Source organism: Filicampus tigris, chromosome 19 (assembly GCF_054856515.1).
Source record: "Filicampus tigris isolate MCC_2025a chromosome 19, RoL_Ftig_1.0, whole genome shotgun sequence".
Classification (NCBI taxonomy): Eukaryota; Metazoa; Chordata; class Actinopteri; order Syngnathiformes; family Syngnathidae; genus Filicampus; species Filicampus tigris.
The window spans coordinates 3,639,765-3,664,055 of NC_141235.1; the positions used below are offsets into that span (position 1 = coordinate 3,639,765).

Here is a 24,291-nt window from a genome sequence, read left to right on the forward strand (position 1 = left end):
TGTACAACATTGTCCAAATATGGGCAATGTCAGACTTTTAGTCAAATTGATAACTATTGATCTTTCTCCACATCGTCATGTTATTAATCAATTTCAAGTGTTGAAAAGAGTTTATTTAATATCATATAATTATATGCAGATCCTCGTAAGTCTCGTACAATAGACAGACACAGTCTGCTTAAACTAACATTACAGAAATAATTACATGTTTACATTAGGCACACCCTCTATAAACTCACAGTGCAGCATAAAAAAAGTAAAGTTAGCCTAAGCTAATCGTGGTCGGGAAGAAGACGTTTTCACGCGGGTATGTGTAAAATGTTTGGTTGGGTTGTCCTTCAACAATTCAGCAAAGCAGACTGGCTAGCCTGCTAGCTAACAGTAAGCATGCTATCCATTCCACAATCAAGATCACGTCTACCGTTATTCCAAGCAACACAAAATAATTAGCCGCTCAATTTTCACCAAGTCTACTCTGAATCGATTGGACTGTTCAAATGTCAATTATATCCGGCGTTGCGTCTCTTAGCACTTCAAGTGCCATCTTCCTTCACACATACAATCTTAGAACGCTAACGCTAAAGAAGGCTGAAATCATAATTCGAATCATTTCTCCACTTTTCTCACTCTCAAATGACATTGAAGCGTTTGTTTACTAGCGTTGTCATCCGAGCTATTGCCACTCGGAAGGTGGTGTGACATCATGGGGAAAAGGTAAAGATTTCCTGGGTGCTACTTCACACAATCGCTACATCAACCCATGACATCATCCATTCATTCACTTTCGCACACAGTATGGACCCTCCCTGAGGCGTTGCCTGCTGTTATCGCCATGTGACTACGTGGCTAACCATGACGAATCGCTCCGCCACCGCTGCGCCACGGTTGATCGCTCGGATAAGCCGCCATCTTTCCGCCCCTCATTACTTCCGCGATGGTATAATTGCGCGGACGGCGATACGTCCCACCATCTCATTCCCGCCGCTTGACTTCTCCTCTAATATCGTCTCCACTTTCAATTTGTCTGATACGCCTTCCCCAGCCATAAAAGGTCGAACAATGATTGAGTTTGGAGCTGGTGTCGCTGTCAATTTTCAGGGCCAAGATGGACTGAAAAAACTCCTCCCCGAATGGTAATTACCACTCTATTTTTAAAATTAAAAATAGTGCTTCTCTTACACTGACACTTTACTGTTTCAATCGAATCTGTAAAAACAAAGATTAATAAACTCGGGCCTGTGTGCAAGCCACATGTCTAAGGTCTCAAAATCTTTTGGAATGATGTTTCTGTCTGCTACAGGGGCTACTATATTAATTATTTTGTAGGTGTTGAATTTCTGGGTAAACTTCAGGTTTTCAAGGGTTATTCCAAAGGCGACCTTCGGTTTTGGGGAGCTGTCGAGCCAGGCACTTTAGGCTTTAACGGGTTAACTCGGATGTGTGTGTGCGCGTGTGTACAAAGAGCTAGGCATGCAATTAGGCCTCGGCTAGATAAGGTTTTTCAAGTTCAGCTTTATCTGAAAGCATCATTTGGACATTTGGAAGCAACCACAACTCCCGACCTCCTCGCCTGAACAAACAAATGGTGAGTTAATGCATTGAAGCCCTGCTGAGACCTGTACATGCCCTTGAAATTTATTGAAAAATGGCTCAGTATGGGATTGGAAAAAAAAAAACTCTGCGATAGCCACGTGAATATGAGACACAAACAACATTGTCAATCCAAGTTAGTCTTGCGCTGCTCTGGTTGGCGTAACGACTTCTAATCACGTTTCACTCCGGCAATTAGAATTCAGCACTGGAGTTGCGAGTCTGTATTTTCTCAACTGTGACCACATTAAGCCATCCTCCTGGTGAACTAATTGGCGGATGAACTAATTCCCGTTCCCACGATGCGGGGCTGACACACTGCCCTAGCCCAGGCGGCGCAGGCTGGCACGCACCTCTCTGCTGCCAACAGCGCTTAAAACGGCGTCAGCCTGAACGCGGCTACAAACGTGACCATTGTGAAGGGCGGCGATCGCCACCCAGGGGGCCAGATGCGCCGGGCGACTCGCACTTCACTACTCATCGTTCCACAAATCGCTTACTGAATCGATGGTAAACTCGATGGGGTTTGCATGACATTCCAAGGTGCGATGCTTTATTTCAATGCGGCAGGCGGAATTTGTTTTAGTTGATACGCAGACATGTCAAGCAAATCATCCGGAAAACAAGCAGGAATAACAACCGGGCGCTCTTCTGATTCGGACAAAGAAATTTGCGGGCAGCAAAGAGCAATTAGGCGTCAAGACTGACACCTCTGTCTAATATTCATGACATCAGGGAGCAGGCAGAACTGGAAGGCAGAGATCGCGCTCTAATAATTGATGACGTTGTGAAAATAATTGGCTGCGGGTTTGCCTTCTCTCTGAGACGTGGCGCTTTTACAATCGGGGAGGGAGCAAACTCCGAGCTGGAGAGAGAGACATGAGAAGAAATGAAGAGCCGGGGTTCTTGCCGCCCTGCAGAGGAACAAATCTGTCGTCTTATCTCGTAAAACAGAACAACAGCAAGGCCTTTATCTCACTGAAGTCCATTTTTTATTTTTATTTTTTTGGTCTGATGTGAAGTTTTTGCGTTTTACAATGAGCCCAGCTGATGCCACTTGCACAATACCACACATATACTGTAAATCACCTTAACGCCATGTTACGGGGGTAAAGTTGTCCCTGTGCAGATGAGCGCGTTTTTTCCCGAAATAGAAATACAATGGCGCCTTGAGATACAAGTGACCTGACTTAGGAGTGTGTCGAGCTTGCTTTTGAAAGATTTTACACCAGTTGAAGTTCGCCGTCCAAATAAACGAAACAAATACATTGGCACGTGGATTTAAAACCACATCTTACCAAGTTAGCTTAGCTTAATGCTAAGAAAGACATGCTAAATGCTACAGGTGGGTGTTACACCCCTTCAAGCAACGGTGGGTAGAGCAAGACATGCTGCCGATACAACAATACTCACAGGCATGTATTATTCATCCTCTGTGAAGAATGACTAATATTACTGTGTCTTACTGAAGAGCTTTGATACGCTCAATATATCCACATTTCTGTACTTTCAAGAGCACCACTGTATTTCTTTCAGAATACTCACTTTCTTTTTGACTTGTGCTCCCTCGCGTTACATATTTAAAACTTGGAACTCCCCCAAGCTCGTTGTTTTGGAGAGAAAATACAGTGGAAGACTATTTTGAATATATAGAGCAGTTTAAATGCTATTACGAATAAAAACGTCGCATACGTACAACATGGAATGAATGGTTGCCACTTCTCTTCCCTCCACATGTATGTTGTACAAATGTCATCTTATTAATAGTCTGCACCGGGGGTTCATAGTCCGAGATGACTTTTGTAGATTCAGTAATTAGCAACCCAACTATTCCTTCTCGGGTCACTTAGCACGGTGGAAAGACAACGGCACCCCGGATGCCAACGTGCACATATTCGGAAGTGCTGACATAGGAAGCCCGCACGGAGACGTTCGCCGCTGGTTTAGACTAGAAGTAGCCCGCGTCTTGACATGAGGCATTTTGCTCCATGGGTGCATCCTTTACTTCAAATTGGGAAAGAAATGCAGAACGCGTCCTCTTTAAGCGTGACAAAGGAGGACTCGATTCAAGAAAACGAGGACGGGAACTAAATCTGAATGCCGCACTCGCTGCGTTGCGCACAAGTCGAAGAGAACGTTTGTAAATAAAACATGTGAGCGTAAAACTATTCTCAGCCTCCGGCGGTCCAATTTCCCCGACATTTCCAGGGCGCGGGCGCGGCGCCGAGCAATATCGGTCCGACTAAAGCTTCCCGCCATCGAGCGAGAGGAAGACACCGAAGAGAGATGGTGGAATCGGTCTGATGCCGAGAGCTGCCAGTTGACCCTGATTAAACGCCTTCCCTCACTTGCTGGGACCGCTGATAAGACCAAGGCTCTCGGGGCCAGTTGTGTTGGGAGTGTGTGTGTGTGTGCGCGTGTGTGTGTGTGTGCGCGCTAAGAAGCAGGTGCACTACATGTGTGTGTGTGTGTGTGTGTGTGGTGTGTCACAACAGCGTATCCCCCTGTGTAAACATGCTGACCGGGCACACCAGTCGCCACTTTGAAGTTGGCACCAGCGCCGTAATCGCCCTCACACACGCACAAACGCGCACGCACGCGGGCACAGCCGGGGGGGTGGTGCGAGACTTAACACCTCTAACACACCGGCTTGGCGTGTAGTCTCCCTCTCACTCACTAACACATGCGCACAATTGCAGTTTCTCCTGCCTGCAGAGATAAACATTGATGCATTCTCTCATGAAGTTAAAAAAAAAAAAAAAAAAAAAACACAGACGGTAACAACTTGCGTTTTATTTCCTTTCTTACTATCTGGAGTGGAAATCCTTGCTGTGCTGTGTGGGAGTAAAAGTCTTTACTACTTGTCCTTTCACTTCAGTGGTAATAAAAGAAAAAGATGCCCTCCAAAGAAAAATAACCTGAGATTCAGAATATGTTTATGAGAATGTTAACACAGGGAGAGGGGAAAAAAAAAAGACTATCTTAGAGCAATTGTTATGAAGGTTGAAAGCGAGGAGGAGAAAACGCAGACAAAAATGCAGTGGTGCCTTGACGCATCCAAGTGGTATGCCTTTAAAGTAGCATCATGAACATGGGAGTTTCTATAGCCGTATTACTTGCTACTGCTACTATTAATAATAATTACAGTTTTCATCTGTTTGTTTTTGTTTTAATTCATAGATTCAGTTTGATTTATTGTTTTTTTTTTCCCACAACAATTTTTTAATCAGGGATGCAAGTAAACTTTTTGAGGTTTTGTTTTTTTGTGCTGATTCTAAATCTGCCGTTGTTTATTTTCTGGCGCATCAGGTTTTCATGATGATGATGATAACACTATGTAATAGCATTTTTTTAGAATTAAGGGTTAGGTTAGCAACAAGTGGAATTTTGGGGGGGCGGCCTCTTACACTGCCTTACGCCCTGACGTCTGGATTTTTGGCCTGTTTTCCTGCCGTTTCTCCCTGTCCCCTGTGATCTCTTAAGGTTTCTTGATGGTTTTTTTGTTTTTTTTTTTCCATTCTCCTTGCTTCTGTCATTGGTCGTTTTGAACTGTAGGCTTGTGATTACCTTTGAGCTTCCATTTCTAACTTCCACAGCCATATTTTAGAGCTTATGACTGCTCCTTGGTTTAAGTCATATCATGCATCAGCCTCCACAGAGGAGATCCTGAATAGTAGAGTATACAGTGATGTGTATATTGACTCATTCTTTCTTATTTGGGTCCAGGACTGGAGATGTTTTGAGTGAGGCGCTGATCAGAGAGAAAGCTACTTAGGATATTTAAACTGGGGCAGTCACTCTCGCAACTTTTTTACCACAATAGATTAAAACTGTGCTCATTTAATCTCCCGCCGGGATTCCAATGCGCTTGTAAACTTTTTGGGGGGTAAAAAGTGGTCCAACAAAAATTGTTGACCCACTTCATAGCTTTTGCAAGGTCAAATCTGCACATTATATATTTCTTAATTTTTTCATGTTTGTGTTTTTCTTTTTGTGAGTGGATGAATGAAGAAAACGTTTTCATGCATCCAATGTCTGCATTATGCTCGGAAATGTCAAAAGTGGATGTACAAATGGAAATCGGTGGGAGAGAATGAAAACATTGTCATGAGACGTGGAAATAAGTTAGGCTGATTTGCCTCGGTGCTTCTCCTCGGTGCTTGGGTTGCCAGATATGCAGATTCCTGGCTGTGTTTTGGCCGGCAGGCGCATAATCTTGTTAGGAACAATTAACTTGGTTGTTTTTGTCGAATGTAAATCCAATCTTTCGCACGGGCTGTCGAAAACAACACGCAGGCGCCGAAAATGTCAAACTTCATCAAGCACTCGAAAAGGGGCTCGAGACTTCAAAGTTTGGAGTATGAAGGCCATTTGTATGGAATTACATGAATAAGTGATTTAAATTAAGTGGGTAGAAAGTAAGGCAAAGGTAAGCAGAGCTGCATTGTTGTTTTACTCTGAGGATAAAGGATGTATGCCTGTGGGTGTTTCTTGTCTGTCTATATGTGTTGCTGCATCATGTAGCTGAAAAGGATTTATCTATGGCAGCATTGATGCTAGTTTTGTTAGCCCTTGTATGACGTTTCCCTTTGTGTGTTACCATTAAGCTAGTGGTCTTTTGTTTTTATTCTTAATTTTTTTAAATACACAGTGTAATTTAAAAAAAATATTTGAACATTAATCGGGAATGACAAGAAAGAGCTTGAAGCAAGCATGTGTAGTCCTTTGCGACATTTTTTTTTTTTTCACTTTCTGGCAAACTTTTTCTTGTTGTGAAATTTGCTGCCGCCATTTAGTGCCCGCAACCCAAGTTTTTGCTCACAACTCACAACAAAAAAAATTGTCCAAGCGATGGATCTTATCTCAAATCTTGTAAGTCGGGTCAGTCGTAAGTTGAGGTATCCCTTTGTGTCTGGTGACGTGTCTGTACCCCACATGGACAAAGTTTAATGTATGCAATGCTACCCCCTATTCATGGTTGTCTTGTCTTGGGTACTTGTTTTTTTGGGGCCCGACAGTATATAGTCACTCGCTTGCATGAAATCCGTCCGGCCCCAAAAACTGTCTCGTTTCAGCATGACAACAAATACAGAATGTAAAGTGTGCTCTAATTAATGATCCTTGGGGTATTCTGATAAAATCATGCCTCATAACTGTTTTAAATTGTGATTATAAGTCTCGTTCAAGGGATGGATGATTTGTTTTTCCCCAGACAAACTTACTCTCATAAATTCAAGCAATGCATCCCGAAACTTGTCACTATTTTGCATATCAATTTCCGACAAACAAGCTGTTGCTGTGTTGCGCTGTTTCAATGCGCCAAATACTTCAGCGTTGTCTTTAGATCTGACAATTTGAAGGGAAACGAGCAAACAATGTTCGAGGTAAAAGCATCGCGGCGTCTGACACGCGTCAGCAGAAGGACGGCGCGACTTGTAGCACAAAGTGTTTGATTAACGAGGAGGGCCGCGCTTTTTGGAAGGGGGGGGTAAAGGCTTTCTAAATGGACTCTGTGCAAAAAAATAAAATAAAAAGAATAGTCTTGCTCATCAAGCTCGTGAGAGGGTTGATGGTCTGTCAGTCAGGCACCCAAAGGTGTGGAGATTGTCAAGTCTGACCCCCCCTCCAAAAAAAAAAAAAAAACACAAAATAAAATTTAGAAAGCGTTCTGAGGCAAGACAGCATCACGATAAAACGAGGTCGTTAACTAATGCTTATCATTTATTTCGATTTTGACAGATAAAGAAGACTCACAATTTTCAATATTTCCTCAATGTCGACCAATGTGTCATTAACATGAGAAATGAATGCTTCCCTCAAATAGAAACTTCCAATAATCCTGTCAGGAAAGTAAAACGGTGGATAATAAAAAGTCGACATAGCACTGTACAAATGTCAAGGCTTTATGATATACGTATATTTTAAAAAATGAGACCAATCTAAATCATGTCAAATGTTTTGACATCTCCCCTAAAGCCTGCACAACCTGATTCAGAAATGAATTCACCAATCACATTCCAACTCCAGCTAAATGGGAATCGCCTGCCACCACTTCTTCCGATTAACACCAAATAAAGTTCAGATGTTCTAGTGGGCTTTTCTAGACATTTTTGTCAAGCCAGCCATGTCATCCCTGTTGTTTTATCTTTAATTACCCTTTTCGAAAAAGCCTTTTTTTTTTTTTTTTGTTTCCGATCGAGTCGTACAGGTTTAGGGCATTGAAAACATTTATCTTTTATTTTTGTTCTTCCCAGTCTGTCTTGGTTCCCTATGACAGACATAAATTGTGTGTTAGGTTTGTTTAAATGGAGGCCTCACCTCCTATTAGAGTGGGAACATGGACGCAAATGGAAACTTTAATAATAAGGTCTAACAAAAGCCTTAATTCACCCAGGCTGGAAAAAAAAAAAAAAAAAGAAAGTGCAAACCCAACTTCAGAGCAGCTGTCCAAGGTCCATTATCAGCAATCTGCAAATGGACGACATTTGCTCGTCAAAGGCTCCTGTTTAATCTGCCGTAGGTGCAACTCCACCTCATTCGTTTTCCTTTTTCAGTCTGGACAAGCGTGTGGAAATGGATAAATGGACTCGATGCAGGATGCAAGGCACAGTGTCAGTCAGTCTTTCTGATGAATGTCGAGAGGAGCAGATAAAAAAAAAAAAAAAAAACTTGAGAGGGAAAAGAAGAGCCTGCATTACCCTAATGATAAACATTAAAGATGAAAATGCAAACATCATCACTGCAGCCAGGCTTTTAATGCAGTTTCACTGAACAATAATTCAGTCTGCTGATGCCTAAAAGCTTTGTGGAAGAATTTAAGCTTAAATCTGTCAAGCGACCCCTTTACTCCCCCACAAGCAGAAAGCGAGGAAATAATAGTCATGTCAATGTCATCTATTTACAGTATTCCCCATAAAGTGGCCCGGGGGGTGTTTATTTGCGGACCGCAGACAAGCAGTCACATTTAGTAGCGGTGCCGGAATTGGTGGGAAAGCATTATTTATATGAACACTACATCGAAAGTGAAAGTGGAGTTGAAAAAAAAAAAAAAAATAGGGTAACCTAGACCAACTGTTACTTGTTTTTGTTTTGGTCCTGACCTCTGTGTGACTTCTGCTCCTTATTTTTGTCAGTATGGGTGATCATTGTTTTGCTCTTGCGCCATTCCGAGTTTCCACTTACGACCCCACAAAGGCCAGCGGGTGCCGCGCCCAGTTGAAGTTTACTGTCAAACTAAACGTAAAACAGAGGGAATTAGCTAAGTCAGTTTAGCTTGATGCTAACAAACGATCCAAAATGCCACTGACATACATATTATTGATTTTTTTTTTTTTTTTAATTTATTTTTTTTTTTCTCCTCCCTGAATTTCCCATCCGAGCGCGTGTCACTAATGGTATCCAGTCTTATTTAACATTTATCATGTCGGAGCGTCACCAGACCGATGCGAAGCCAGCGGTTGCGCGCAGGTGTGCGCATGACGAGCACGTCCGGCAAATCACTGTCCAGCCTCCGACAAAACATCACTTTCAAAAAGGCGAGGAAACGTTTAGTGAATTAGCACGTGCGTGCCGTCGACGTCGCAGAGAGCAACGCCGGCCGCCGCGGGCGAAAGCGGGCTCGCCGCCGCAGCACTTTCAAATCCCGCCGGCCACTTTTAATGGCAGCCCCTCATTAAGAATTGACGTGTCAAACGACAAGATTGATTTCTCCATCGCAAGGCGGCGGCAATCGTACTTCATCGCAATGGTGTTATTTTATGCAATCAGCGCACCCCAGACGCCACCAAGTGATCCTATTTCAACCATAAAAATGAAATATTTCCCATTTTGGGAAAGGCTGGACGGCTAATTAGCCCGGTGTTACTTTGCATTCTCAAGAAGGTCCAAGCGCGTTCCTGCGATGAGAAATATCCCGTTGCCTTGGGATTTATCTAATTGCATACGGTAATTAAGATATATGTACATTAAGCTGTACACTGGGAAATTCCTGAAATTCATGCGCTTTAATTCGGATAATAAAAAAGCGATTGGGGAAACAAATGATGACAGTTTCAATAAAAATATTTCTTTTTGCTCCTGATGAACATTAAGTCTATTCTGTTGCTCTGTCATGCGTTATTCATGTAGAACTCACACGTCCTTAAGTCATCTAATGCTCGTAATTTAAATGAAAAATAAAAAATGTAAAAAGTAAATAAACATTTTTTTTTTAAATAATGGAAAAATAAACACCCAAAGGGTGTTTTTAAAAACGAGAGTAAAGTTCGGAAATAAGTTTGGACAAGGAAAACAAGTACGATTTTGACAAGAGCGGTAAATGTAATATGTTGATTACTGTAAGTCATGTGACATTAAGAAAAGTTGCATCATTCGGTCTGTGGAAAAAGTCAACCCTGATCACAATGACGTTTTGAAGAATACATTTTTCCAGACAAGAGTTGTAATATGACAACTTTATTAGTTGTGTATACTCCGAATTCACTCTCATTATTACGTTCACGTTATTTTTAAAAGAAAAACATACCGGGATGTTTCCAAATATTTTACATAATTGTTCATAAAAGATCATTTTGTGCTTTGGTGGCACGGTGAGTGGGAAAGTTTTTGCTTTCTTTTCCTTCGGCGGCACGGCGAGGACAAAGCGTGGTCGCTTGAGCGGCGGCCGCCATTTAAACCCGCAAACCTGCCGCCTCTGTCATCCAGCATGACTAACAGGCTTTGGCATGCTGAGAGGTGGACGTGTCCCAGCTTGGACAAACGCATTCCGTCTGATTGACCCACTACTCACACACACATACACGCACACTTTTTAATGCAAAATCTCAAATCGTACGTCATCATATTTCAGGTCAAAACTGTTGATTTTTCCACTTGATGTTGGCAAGGCTTTTATATCTGTGATGAGGTTTTTCCTTTGCCCCGCCCCCTTGTAGCTCTCCAATCAGCTTCTCACATGCCAGGGCGTTTTACCCGCTGTCTCTCTTCTCATAAAGTTGCAATGTGACGTCCGTGCATGACTCCAAATGTCCCGCACTCGGCAGATTAATCATGATAATCCGCCCCATCAAACAAAGAGCAACCCACCTACAACTGTGAGCATCCGGAATATTCTACACTCATCCACTAATCAATCAAATTGGCTATCTGTCCCACTGTCCAGCCCATAAATCCAAAATACAAACTTAATCAATTAAAAAATTCCATTTTATGGACTTAATCAATGAGCTGATCAATCGGTTAATCCCATTGACCTAGTTTTATATCCGTAAAATAAATGTATCAATCAATGAACCAACTGACCTAGCTCTGCTTCAACCCTTCATATCAACTCAGTTAAACAAGCTATCGGTTAACCAATCAATCAATTAACCAACGTATCGACCTCTCTGCCCGTCAATCAATTTACAGCGCTTATTCTCTTGGGTTATAAACGCTAACAAGCAGTTCCTCAATTATTCAGTTACACTACTTACCTAACCATCATTTTGAACCCTAATCGATCAACGGATCAATTGGTTACTATATCACTCTCATGACTGAACTCAATCGACCTTATCAAGCGTAACTTGGATCAATGGATTGGTTGAGCTGCAAATGACCGGCTGATCTGTCCGTCCAGCCAGCAATCGATCGAAAATAGGATCTCAATCAACGGATTAACAAGCAATCTATTCATCAATCAGTAAGTCAATCAACCCAATTAGATGGACTCATTCAAAGAATTGATTAACTCTTCCGTAATTCACCAACCAATCCTTCCATTGACCTTTTTCAGCCATCCATAAGATGAACTCAGTCAACCAACGGCATCTAACTGTCCATCAACCCTTAAGATGAATTAATTGAGTTGTAAATCAATTGATCGGCAGTATCCATCTCCGTCCAGCCCTCAATCGGAAAACTCTATTCTATTGATCGGCAACCAGTCCATCAATCGATCAACCTCCAAATTCCACATGCTCACTTTGCTTGAGTTGAATTCGGTTGAAATCAATCAAGCTACCCACGTAGCCATCCATAAAAAGGAATTCAATCAATCGATCAATCAACCTCTTTCTCATAGCATACGATTTGATGAGGTTGTGACAAAAAAAAAACAGCCACCTGTTTTTCTGCGTAGCCCACCATCTCACGCACACACACAGACACAAACTGCCAACCTTTGACTTTCTCCCTCTGCCGGGGGGAGCAGGAGGCGGCGACAGCTTGCCTTCATTTAGCTAATCGGATGACTCTCCCTTCCGTCCTAATCCGAGACACCGGCTGCCGTGAGGTAACCGGCTTGCGCTCAGGCGCACCGCGCACTCCCGCTTGCCTACTTGTTGAAAACACACAACATGCGTGGCACATGCGCCACGCGCAAAGTAGCCTTTCGTTCCGCATACATGAAACTGGATGGGAACTCGCTAGAGCCATGCGGTGGGCTTAAAAAAAAAAAAAAAAGCAATCATAAATAACACATCTTGTCTGTCTGACACTGGATGCTGCATGTAAATGTAACAATTTGAGTGGACATGAATGCGGCTCTTTTCAGGACCACGGATAGCTCTCATCACATTACTTTTTTTAGTCAGCTCTCGTCAAACCCAATTCCCCACTCGGCATGACTTTTCGCGCCAATAGTTGCACATCCGCCGTCTTGAAGCACTTGGAAGGCACATTCCCACCGCCGCGGAGACGATACTCACCGTGTTGTCCTCCTCATCGCGGCCATGGGCTTAACATCCACTTTTCCGCGCACCGTCACCGGCTCCGCGTGGGCCCCGCGCCACCCGGGAGACAATCCGGCAAATAACATCCGCACAACTCATCCGGACGCCTGCATGACCGGGAGAGGGGGGTGGGGGGACGGGGGGGGGCGGTTGGTTTGCGACTCCTCGAGAAAAAGAAGAGCGGTGCGCACTTCCCACGACAAGCGTCTTTTGCTTTGGGTGGAAATCCGCCTGTCGGTCTTTTTTTCCTTTTCAGCGGAGGTGCGCGAGCTGACAGAGTAACAGGACACCTCCTCTTGTGTTCCCCCTCTGCTTTGGCAACCGGAGCCAGGAGGCAGCGGGTGGAGGGGAGAGTGGGAGAGAGGGAGAGAGAGAAAGAGGGCGAGCGAGAGCAAAGAGAGGCGGCAGAGTCAGTCTTAAATTTACAGCAAGGGAAGAAGCATGTGCAGTCTACTGATTATTGCAGGTAAGGGCAAAAAAAAAAAAAAAAAAAGGATAACTTTGATTTCCAAATGTCCACATTAGCTTAATGCTAACACAATGTAAAATGCCATGGATGTGTGTGCTGATTAGCACAAAATCACATTTAAAATAGCTGCATACAAAGTGCTGTACATGAAGTACAATTCTGACAGTTGGTTAATATAACAATACTTACAGGTGTATATTCTTTATCCTCTGCAAAAAGATGATCAATAATATTTCACTCGGGAGCCACTGAGAGTACTCGGGTACACCAGAAGGCGCAGCACAGTGTCCATTGAAGCGAAGCATGACATTCTATCTAGTCATGACTAGAGGTGTTTCGATCGGGGGCTGGGAGGTTTATGCTGCCGATTCTGATACCAATCGTCATTGTGTGAGATCGGCTGATGCCGATCACATGGATTAGCTGCACATTTTTCAGTTTTAAAGCTGCTCACTAACGATTGTTTTATTAATAATCAATTCATCAATTGTTTTTTCGATTAATTGATGAATCCGATTTTATTTTAAATATTGACATATGGTCATCGGCATATGCTGATGACGTAACTTCCATATTAAAAACAGATTACACAAATTTTTGTCGTTTTTTTTGCGAGTGTAGTACATAAAACCAATTCAACCTATTTTGGAGTAGAGAGGACTCACATTTGCGGTTAGGCAGCTGCGGACTCGCCTATTTGAGAATTTTTTGTATATCTTTTTAATATTCCCAATATTTCTTTAATTGTTGATTTTGGGGGGGCGGCCCCTGTTTTCCATGGGAAACGCTTATTGGTGGTTCGTTGCATTTTTTTTCATCAAGAATTTTTGAAAAAAAAAATTCATGCATTCATAACGGCCGTCAATTAAACTCAACTCAACTTTATTTTTAGAGCAATTTTAGAAACGACAACCGCTGCACATAAAGCAAAAATCAGACAAAAAAAAAAATTTAAACGGCAAACGCAATAAAATACTGAACCAATGCTGAGTCGAAAGCCAAAAGATCAAATTCGCCGGCCGGCTCCTTCCTCATGACGTCTTTTCTCTCTCTGCATTTACGACAGCTAGAAATGTTAATTAAAACACTTTCCACTTAATAAAGGTTCTCATTTTTATGCACGGTGTCATCATGATGTGGTCTGTCCTTGCCTAGGTTTTGTTTTTAATGAATAGCCGCGCCTATATGCAATCCAGGTGTTAAGTAGAAGCTCCATTAAAGCAAAGTGCAGCGCCAGCAGTGTTTGTGCACCGCAGCTCTTTAGAGCCGTTTAAATGCATCTGCCGTAAAAGTCATAACACAGGTACAAGGCAAATGACAAGGGCTGTTGGTCTGACTGTGGAACTATGCCTACTTTATCGCTGCGCTCTTTTATTAATCAGGCTATTTAATAAAACGTTGGGTTTTTTTCACTCACCCTCAGCTGTTTCAATAGAAGCGCAGCGAGTGTAAAAGCTGCCAAGGTAGTTAAAAGTCTCTTCTCGTCTCGCATCGCTTTTGGTAAATGGCCAGCAAAGTGGGCCTTTATAGGCGTACTAAACGGGTTATAGTGGCAAAGCAACAATGAGCGAATCAAGAAATTCCCGCGAAATAATAATAATAATATGTGAGGCTTCGATGTTTTTTTTTTAAAAAAAAATACAATTAAAAAAATAAAACGGACGCATCTCAAAGTGCCTTGTGGCCGACTCGCACGGACTTAGTGGGAACACGGCACTTTGTCTTCTGCCAGTAAATTGTGATAGAATGAGTAATAGCCCAAAGAAGACCATCTGCTCGGAGATATTACTTTCTTTATTTTATAATTTGATGTCAAACTTGTGATGTGATGGATGGAGGCAGTGAGCCAGAGCAGTCTAATCACTGCGGACCTCTTCGTCCGTCCATCTGCTCGCGGGATTGCAGTCAAGATTCCGCCGATTCATTGTGTTAGCGTATTTCCACAAATTGTGTGATTTATAGGGCAAGGAATCTAATTGGTATGTCACCGCTGTACTTTTCGCAGTTTGCTATTCACAAAATCACCTATTTGGTTGGGTTTTTTTGTGCGCTTTCTGTAAGATGCCATCAAAGCACTTGGCAAATGGGAACGTAACAATCGGTGTCAAGGAAGTAGGCCGACATGCTACATCTCGACTGATCTTGCCGCATATTTTATAACTTTTAAATTTCATACGCACTAATCAATAATTTCATGTTGATGAACAAGATTCAATCAAGTAGAATTTGCAAGTGGTGTTGTTGGTCGTACATTTCGGAAACAAAAATGCCAAGTTACTTGAAAACTTGATATCATCTGTCGGTGTGAATTTTACCTGGGTTAGTTTTAGTAGACGGAAACTATGCAAAAAAATTCGCTAACCCGAAGAAATTAAGTTGCACCCATTCGGCGTCATTTATCTTAATTAAATGACATTGACTTAACTCAAGCACATTACTAGAGAACAATGCAATAGGTTAATGCTTAAAAAAAGCTTTAATTTAATCAAATTATTTTTTTTTTTCAAGTTCGTTGAAAGTTTTTCGTTTCAGTCACTTGTGGCTCGTTGTGGGTTTTTTCCTCGTACTAAGCGGCAAAGGGAGGAGTTAAGCAGTTGTTGCCTAAATGGTCAGAAGTCAAACTCTGTCATTAGAATTCAGATGACGTCGTCAATTGCTGGTTGAAAAGACGACAAGCAGTTGGGCTGCAGGGCCGACTCGGGGGCAGTCCAATTAGAGCCCCTCCGGTGCACCACAGGGATCTTACCCGTGTGTCCATCTGCTCCCGTCGGCTCTATGGGATTACGCACAAATCCTGTTGAGCTCCGGGAATGGCAAGCAAAAAGATCAGTGGGCCAAAGCTCATCATGGCAAACTACGAAGAAGTTTTTGTCTTTGTTTTTTTTTTTTTTCCGCTTTATAAATGCAGCCACTAGTCGCTTCAGCCAATAGAATTAGTATGCGTCATTGCACGGGAAGCGCAGTTGTCTTTTGGGTATTGATCCTCACAGGTACATTTGAATTAGCTCTCCAGAGACCGCGAAAGAGTACTTCTTTATGTGCCGGGGGCGCTTGAATTTTTGATTATCTGAGAAAAGCCTAGTAGCAAGGGATGCTAAACAGCGCAAATTAGCATGTCCAGACGTCCAAATGTAATCAAACATCCTTATCTACTTCTCGGTGGTGTGTTAGGGACCAACTATGCCCTGGTAGGAGTGTGCTGAGGATCTTCTTCCCAATCGGATAAACATGGGGGGTGCTGACGAAGATTCCTGACGGCCTCCGCCACCTATGCTCCGCCCCTCTGCATGCTACTTGTTGAATTCAAAAGCCTTATCTGCTTGAGTTGCTCACATTGATGCATTATTGACCAAGAATTTGGATAAAAATGAATATCTTATCAGATTTTGCCTGAGCTGCCCGCAGGTTCCCGGCCACAAAGTATTAGAAAATGGTTACATTGCTAAAAGTAATTGCTAAGATCAAATATCAAACATAATAGGTATAATGCATAATAATTGAATGTCAAATAACCCCCCAAAAACCACTAAGAAAGAAACGATAACATATGCTATTAAAATTGGACAAGCATCATTAGCAAAAATTGCTTCAGACACAGAAACCAACAGCAATTAAAAAAATACTAACGGGGAAAGAATGTAATGAAAGTAAATAGATTTTTTTTTTTTTTTTTTTAACTGAAAATATTTCACACTGAATCAAGCACTCATTAAAAATAACTCGGAAATAAAAGAAAATGGTATATATATCGAGGGAGCATATTTTATTGACTGTTGCATCTCTTGTGGTGAGGCACGTGGCGTCCATTTGAACTTGAAAAAGTTGTATGAGAGTGATAGTCCTCCCTCAGCATCGGAAAGATGAGAATCCATCTAATTTCATCGCAATGCATGAATAAAACTTCCCGCCGTGACCTTTTTTGACAATTTGCAGCCCATTTACTGGCAAAGTGTGAAATCTTTGTTGGGTGATGTAAGCCGGCTGACGAAAAGCCGCGGAGGGATGCGATGGAGCGTGCGGAAATCAAATCGCACACAATGTGACAATGAGGCAAGAAAAAGGGATGAAGCGCAGGCAACGCCGGGTGTTGCGCACAAGTTACAAGGTGTGAAAGAAAGATGTGACGGCAGATTAATTTCCTCTTTGGCCCCCGACGAGTTTTAATGGGGCGGGTGAGGCCAGGGCTGCTGGATGGAGAAGTGCTTTGGCCCTTTATTGGCGTCCAGCGGCAATGAAATGAAGAAGAGGGCGGGGGTTAAAACAAGTCAAGAATTCATAGTCGTGGTTCACCGTTATGGCGTGTGTCGTCGTTTTTTTGGAAAAAAAACGTTTGGACATGTGTGCGTATATGTGAAGGAATATATATAAATATATATATTTCAATAAATGTATTGTTTCATCATGATGTGAAAAGAAGAGACAGTGTGGGCAGTTTGCCTGCTTTGCCCGTAGGTCACATCCTTAAAAAAAAAAAAAAATCTCAAATAGAACTTGTGAAAGGGTGCATTGTTCTCTCTTCAAAGCCCTTTTACCTTAATCGAAACAAAATTGCTTCTGTGGGGATTTTTATGATAAATATTGTGTGCGACTGCCAGAGCAGTAGTGCACTCATTCATCATTCAAATCAAACAATGGCGCAGAGAGTGAGGCGGGCTAGCGTTCTGATAAGAATGACGGAACGTTTTTGAGAGAGGGGGGAAAGGCGAAAAGAAATTGATCCAAAAAAGTGGCAAATCAAGATGCTGGTTAAACCGCACGGTAACTGCACATGTGCGTCCTAGGCTGCGCGCAAAAAAAAAAAGGCCGCTCTAAAATGTGCAGCTTTATTGTCTTGAGTGGCTTTTAATCATAAAATGAAATTGAACAGGCCACAAATGAAATCTGCATGTAATTACCTTCGTGGCTGAGCAGTTCCTTCTGCACTAAAGCATTACAGCAATCAAATGTAAACAAAGCTGACTTAAATATATCTATTTCCACTCATTATTGTGTGAAATACATCCAGAATTTCAATTTTGACCTATTGCTGCATGGCTCCCGCAAAAAAATGAGGCAAGAGGCGGATAGAGTTAACAGATTTGTTCTCAAGCAACTTTCAACACTTTAAATTGGTTGAAAATGCAAAAAAATAACAGACGACATGGAGACACATCAATAGCATTGATTTGATTAAAACAATATATCAAATTGACCATATTTGGACTTAAGAGGTTCCCAACCCCGATGTGTGAAAGTGAATGAAAAAAAATATGCGGGGTTAAATGAATTCCATATAATGTCCTGTTAAATTTGTGTTAACAAACATATTGATGGCCAATTAAATGTATTTTTAGTCAAGCTACCCAATGATTCACATTGTTCACGTCCTAATAATGCAAAGGTGTCTCGTTGGTTCGCTAGAACAGATGTTAATCATTTAACAGGGTCGGAGTGTTTAATTAGGTCAGCTGGAAGAAAAAAAAAAAAAAAAAAAAAGACTACACATATGTAGGCGTATAAAGTCACTCTCGGTGGACGTTTCGCCTTAATGGCTATCAAGATGAGTTTGAAAAAAAAAAAAAGAAAAATCTTAACCGCGTGCTTTGGCGATGTCATCGCTCCACAACACCAATGCTCATTTTTGGGTGCGTGTTTGTTTTCAGAGCTGCCCACACATTTGACCCATTTGCGATCAAATTTGATGTGATGCAGGGACCTCACCACCCCACAAAGTTTCTTTAGTTCGGAAAAACACGGACACACCACTGTGCGTAAAGGCTGGAGGAAAGCCGGCCCAGTATCCCCCCTTAGGGCTGACTTATGGTCCACATTTCCTCCCTAATGAGAGCAGGAGGTAATGGCGGCACAATGCCGCAGGCTGTTGACCGAACAAAGGGAATATATACGCCGTCAACTTTACACTTGTGTGTGCGTGTGGGGGGGGGGGCTTTAAAATGTGTGCCCGACGCCAAACAAACGTATATTCATGTTACATATGTACCGGCAAAGAGCCTTGATAGAGAGAAGAGAGATAACAATGGAAAAAAACTACTTGTTAAAAAAGTGTAATATAATGTAAATGTATTGGCGGTCAAATAAAGTTCTACTCAAGTAACTGTAAAGTTGAATTCATAAATTATCTGGGGTGAATATAAAAATATAGATGCACAACTGTAGATGAAGAGTGGACGGTTGATGAAATGCAAACAAACAAATACATGAAAAGATGAATACATGAAAGAGTACATAAATAGATAAATATGACCAAATAAATTGAATAAAGTCAGTATATTAAAAATGAAACAATTTGTTGGTTAAAATCAAAACGTTTTAAGAAATTATTTCACAAATTAAAAAAGATTAAATATGTATATTGATTAAATATAGTAATTAAAAGATGTAAACGAGCAAATGTTTTATAGTAAAATTTGATTTGAAAATGACTGCTGATTAAATGCAAACAAATGTAAAAAAAAAAAAAAACAATGATAGTTTATAAAGTTGATAGATCAATAAAGTTGAAATTAAAAGCGGACAACTCCAGAAAAAGAAATGTCATGGAAGTCATAAATAATAAAATAAAGGTTGGAAAAAAATAAATAAAACAATTAAATGTAAAAGTAAAACATATACGGATATTTGAAGAAAAGACATTTGATGAAACCAAACCAAGCAGACAAATAAATACACCTTTAAAAGAAATCCACTAAATCCACAACATACAGAAAACAAATACAACTGCAAAGAAAAGTAGAGTTTGAGTTGTTGCCTTGGCAACTTTCGTCTACCTTAAGAAAACAGGAAACGGGGTCATGTCAGTTGAAAAATATCATAACTGAGGTCTTGGGGTGCAAGATTGATGCTTGCAGGCCAGATGGATAAAGCAACGGGTGGTTTGCTCCTGCGGGCTTGTGCAAGGGGTCCTAATCAGGAATTTGTTGGCTCGCAAATATACACCCGCTGGCCACAACTTTAGGTACTCCTGCTTGCACACTCTCAGGGCGATGCATGACTATTGCGTAACATTGCGGCACAAAATGCTCGTCGGACGAATACGCGTCTTACATACACGCTTGTTACATACATAGAGTAGAGTAGCCAAAAATTGTACTCGAGTAACGTTACTTTATGACTCAAGAAGAGCAAATAGTAGTGTCCTCCAAATAATTACTGGAGTAAGTATTCAGTGGAGTAACTTTATTTTTGGTGACTTTGTTTCATGTTCCGTCAAGGTTTTTCCGTCCCTTGTGGGTCTTGTCAACTGGTCTGCCCTGTTCCTCGTTTCAGCTAATAAGCTGCGTGCCTCGTTGTCTCGTCGGTTTCTGACCTGCTTTCGTTCACTTTGGGGGTTTCTGACCTGCTTTCGTTCACTTTGGGGTCGGTTGGTTTTTGTTGCCTGTTGATGTCGTGGAGCTTTCGTCAAGGGCCTGTTTCCTGATTCTTTTCTTTCGCTCTTACTTTGAGTTTGGATTTATTGGGAGGACTTTGTGAATTCAGTAGTATTTCGGTAAATCCGTGACTATTTTTGTTGAAGATTGTTCCGGCATTTTTTTTTTTTTTTTTTAAACGAAACAACAATGACTTTAATAATGAATGATTTTAAAAATGGGCTTATTGAAAATACACCAAGCGGAACATGTGGAGTATTGATGATGGCGCATAGATTTGTCCCAAAGCCCTTTTGTTAAAAATAAATAAATAACCAAACCCAGTGGGTCCTTTATTTTATTTTATTTTTTTTCTATTCAATTCAACCCCACAAAGCGACTAGCCCGCGTTGTTCAGTGCACTGCAGTGCGACTCAGTGGGACCGGGTGGGCCTAAGTGCTTCTGTAAAGGGCGCCACCTGGGGGGTTTTGTCTGCAGAAAAGAAAATAGTGAACGTGTGCAAAAACCTCCCAATATGTCTCACTAGAGAGGAAAGTACAAATGTATGCTCACCTCCACTTTGAATGTAGAAATAAACTGCTTGCTAATTTCAAAAAGTGGCAGTTCATTTTTTTTCTCTTAAGCCAGCACTGAATTTAAGTGAAAGTCATCGCAGGACAAAAACGGTTTAAGTTGGCTCAGCTCAGTTTGATCAAATCCAAAGCATCTAAAACCGCAAATGTAACCCAACTAAAGTGGATTAGGAACTTCAAAAAGTTCCCGTAAGAGCAACAGCAGGTTTTGGGGGCTCCAAAAAAGTAAGCTCGCAGCCCATTAAAAGTTGTTTTCCATTTATTTTAATTAAAGTATGACAACAACAACAACAAGGGGGGGAAAAAAACGAAGGTAAAACATTCCATTCCCACGAGTCGGAGAAAGAACTCTTTCACAAAAGGCTTTGAGCAAGGGGAAAAGTCTTTCGGTGACAAAATGTTCTTTTCAAGTTGACTTTTGTAAATACAACTTCATTAAGCTCGGCAAATCTGACGAAGAGTTGACTGATTTTCTTTGTGCGTCTATTCCCTCAAGTAAAAAAGAGGAAAACTTCTTGCAAGGTTCAATATTCCCAGAGAGGAAACCCAATTAACACCGTTGAAGATTTCCCTGAAAAAAAATGAAAACATTGGAGTCCAAGAGTCAAACTGCCTTTTACACTCAGATTAATAATTCATTTAAACCATATTTCTGAATGAATACATGCAATAAAGTGCAGGAGTCATTTGGCTGCCTAGTTTCAGGAAGACAAAACATATTTAATATTTCAACTGATTCCTTCCATTATATTTTTCTACTTTATAAAGAATCCAGTCATGACATCACTTGTATAAAATGTACTCAATTGTTTTTGTCACACTTTTGGCTTCAATTCAATAGTCATTGTGCTGCTCCTTGTGGTGTGCACGCCTTGGCCACCTGGGGGCAGTATAAGACATGTAAACGGAATACAGTTTACGTATATATGGCTAGCATCGGCCAATGTCACAATTTTGTGCATTTTATATTTCTTCGACGCCAACCAATACGGAAAGTATACTGACTTATACGTTAAGTCAGTCTTACACGTGTATAAATGTTACGACAAATAGTAACATTTATACAATTAGAAATCACAGATGGATCTCATATATTCATTCGGGCCACGAAGCGAGTGGGCCTGCCTTACTGTGGAGAGCAAATGAAGTATCCACAATTTCCTGTCGAAAGTACGCTCCCGGCCGGCGACGTTACAATTCAAGTCCAATTTCTTTATATAGCCCTTAATCACAGGAAGTCTCAAAGGACTTCACATGCCCGTAGCTGACTACTAGTGGCTTCAAGCCTCTCAAAATATCAAAGCATTTTGATTGACTCTGCAAAGGTCATGTGATTAGCATGCTAATGGGAAATGATCGCTCTTTACGACTCTTCAAATGAACCTTTGCCACCAGCGCCTCACACGCGTGCACACACGCGGTCACTTGGATAAATGCTTGTGTCACTCGGTGCGTGCGCACGCAAAGAGGAAGCTTAATGTCATGAATATTAGTCCGCACACATTCAACACAATGTCCCCTTCAAGAAAGGAAGGGGATGTGTATGTGTGTGAAGCCTTGGAACCCTAGCCCTAGATTAATGCTCCTAACTTGAATCGCTAACCCCACTTTAAAAACCTAAGTGCGTCACACATTAAATTAGGTTACAAATGAGGGTTTGCCTTTCCAAGTTGGGTCACAATTTTTAAGTTTGGCTTTCCAAGACAACTCGGTGGTTCCAAAATTGAGTTCAAAAATTCTGCTCACCCGAATGCGCAACCTCGGGTTTTAAATCAGCCCGGGTTTCACCACCCTCACCAATTGCATCGCTGTTAGGGTTGGGTACCGGGAACTGAGAATCGACGAACGTTCCCGTTCTCCTGGAATGGTTCAGGTTGTACAAAAATATTCATAGTCAAGATAATAAATGGTCAAAAGGTCATACAATTAAAATCGATGGCACAGTTTCATCCAGGAAGTCAAATAATGTTATAATGTAATAGTTTAATTAATCAAGACGCATTTGCGAACGTGCCGATGATGTGAACAAGCGTTCCCGACGGCATCGAGCAAATGTTTACTCGATTTGCTTCACGGTCACGATGGCAGCAGTGTGAACACTGCGCGGGGACGAGCGCTTCCATTAATTAAGTCACCATCTTTTTTTTTTTTTGTTTTGTTTTTTTATCGCATGCACTTGATGCGAGATTGGATTTCAGTCACTAGTGTCTCCAGTCAGTTGCTTCTCTCTAAGCTAATCATCATAATGGTTTTGTTTTTTTATCTCCCATAACTTCTCCAAATTCCACACGCTCTACTGACTAACAAGCACAATAAGCATCATTATTAGCTTAAAAAGTGTATTTCCCCCCACCCCAGAGGTGTTCCGCAAATCGGCTGCGGGCCAAGCTAACGCTCAGCTTTCGGAAGCAGCTTTAATTAAGACAACAAGGATTTATCATCCCCAATGACATTCTGCCTCATTTGCTCTGCCGTACATTTACACTTAAATGAGGCTCTTTTTTGTGTGTATGGAAATAAACTGGGATAGCGTAAGAAGATGATGGTGTTGGGGTTAGGTTTAACTTGACTTGACCCTACCCTGGCCCCTTAGGTTAAGTTAAACGTAGTTGGTGTAAGATTCAGAGCCAGGCGGTTAGCGCCGCAGCTAGCGCTACGGTTAGCATGATGTTAGCGTTAAGGGTTTTGGTTGGTATGGTGATCACGGCAGCTTCTCAAATCTCCAATTGAACAAGTGGCACTTTAACTTGGAGTGCAAGCCGCATTCATACGCTTGAAGCCAAGGGGGATCCCTGGCGATGGCGGTTATATGGCTCGGAGCAGTGTCTTTGAAAGGAGACGCAGTTACATCAAAGGCACAAAGGCGAGAATTTAATTTCAGATGCAAGAACTTTAGGGGGACATCACTGAATTCACCTTGTATTACCTAAGTACCTGAATAAGCAAGACCCGTTTAGTCGCAGTAGACTCAGCTAGCCTGGATGCCTAAAACACATTTTTTTTCTTGACATTTTAAGTGGAAATCAACCCAAACATTTTTTGGAAGAATATGTTCCCAGCAGGCCCACTTAGTTGAAACACAGCATTCTGATTAATATTGCGTTTGTGGAATATGAGTTAAGCAGTAAAATCCACCCATTTTTAGCCATCTCGGGGGGCGGCCATTTTGTCACTTCTGTCGACTGAAAATGACATCACAACTGCTCAGAGCTCACGTAACGACCAATCACGGCTCAGCTTCAGAAAACAGGTCAGCCGTGATTGGTCATTAACTGAGCCCTGAGCAGTTGTGATGTCATTTTCTCATGTTCAGTCGACAGAAGTGACAAAATGACCGCCGCCAGAGATGGCTAAAAACGGGTGGATTAACTCACATTCCACAAATGCAACATTTATCAGAATGCCTTGTTTCAACTAGTGGGCTTGTACAGAACATATTCTTCCAAAAATATGTTTGGGTTGACTTCCTCTTTAAGAGGTTGCTGGTTGTCTCAATTTTGCAGTGCTTGTTGGCAAAGCTATGGTCAAGTGTGTTGTTGTGGTAGTGACTTTTGAGCTAAAATTTGCATTAGAAGTGCTA

General features: G+C 41.6%; 2 protein-coding genes across 5 annotated transcripts in view; one reads left to right on the plus strand and one right to left on the minus strand.

Moving 5' to 3' along the window:
- Nucleotides 1-12,695, minus strand: part of LOC147128916 (protocadherin-15-like) — an 89,499-nt gene extending 76,804 nt beyond the window's left edge. The window contains exon 1 of the mRNA XM_086016756.1: nt 12,279-12,695. The gene's annotated coding sequence lies outside the window, so the exon portion shown is untranslated. The remainder of the gene's footprint in view (nt 1-12,278) is intronic.
- The window catches only part of LOC147128915 (glycylpeptide N-tetradecanoyltransferase 1-like), a 139,326-nt gene that overhangs the window by 77,344 nt on the left and 37,691 nt on the right, over nt 1-24,291 (plus strand). The window lies entirely within an intron of this gene.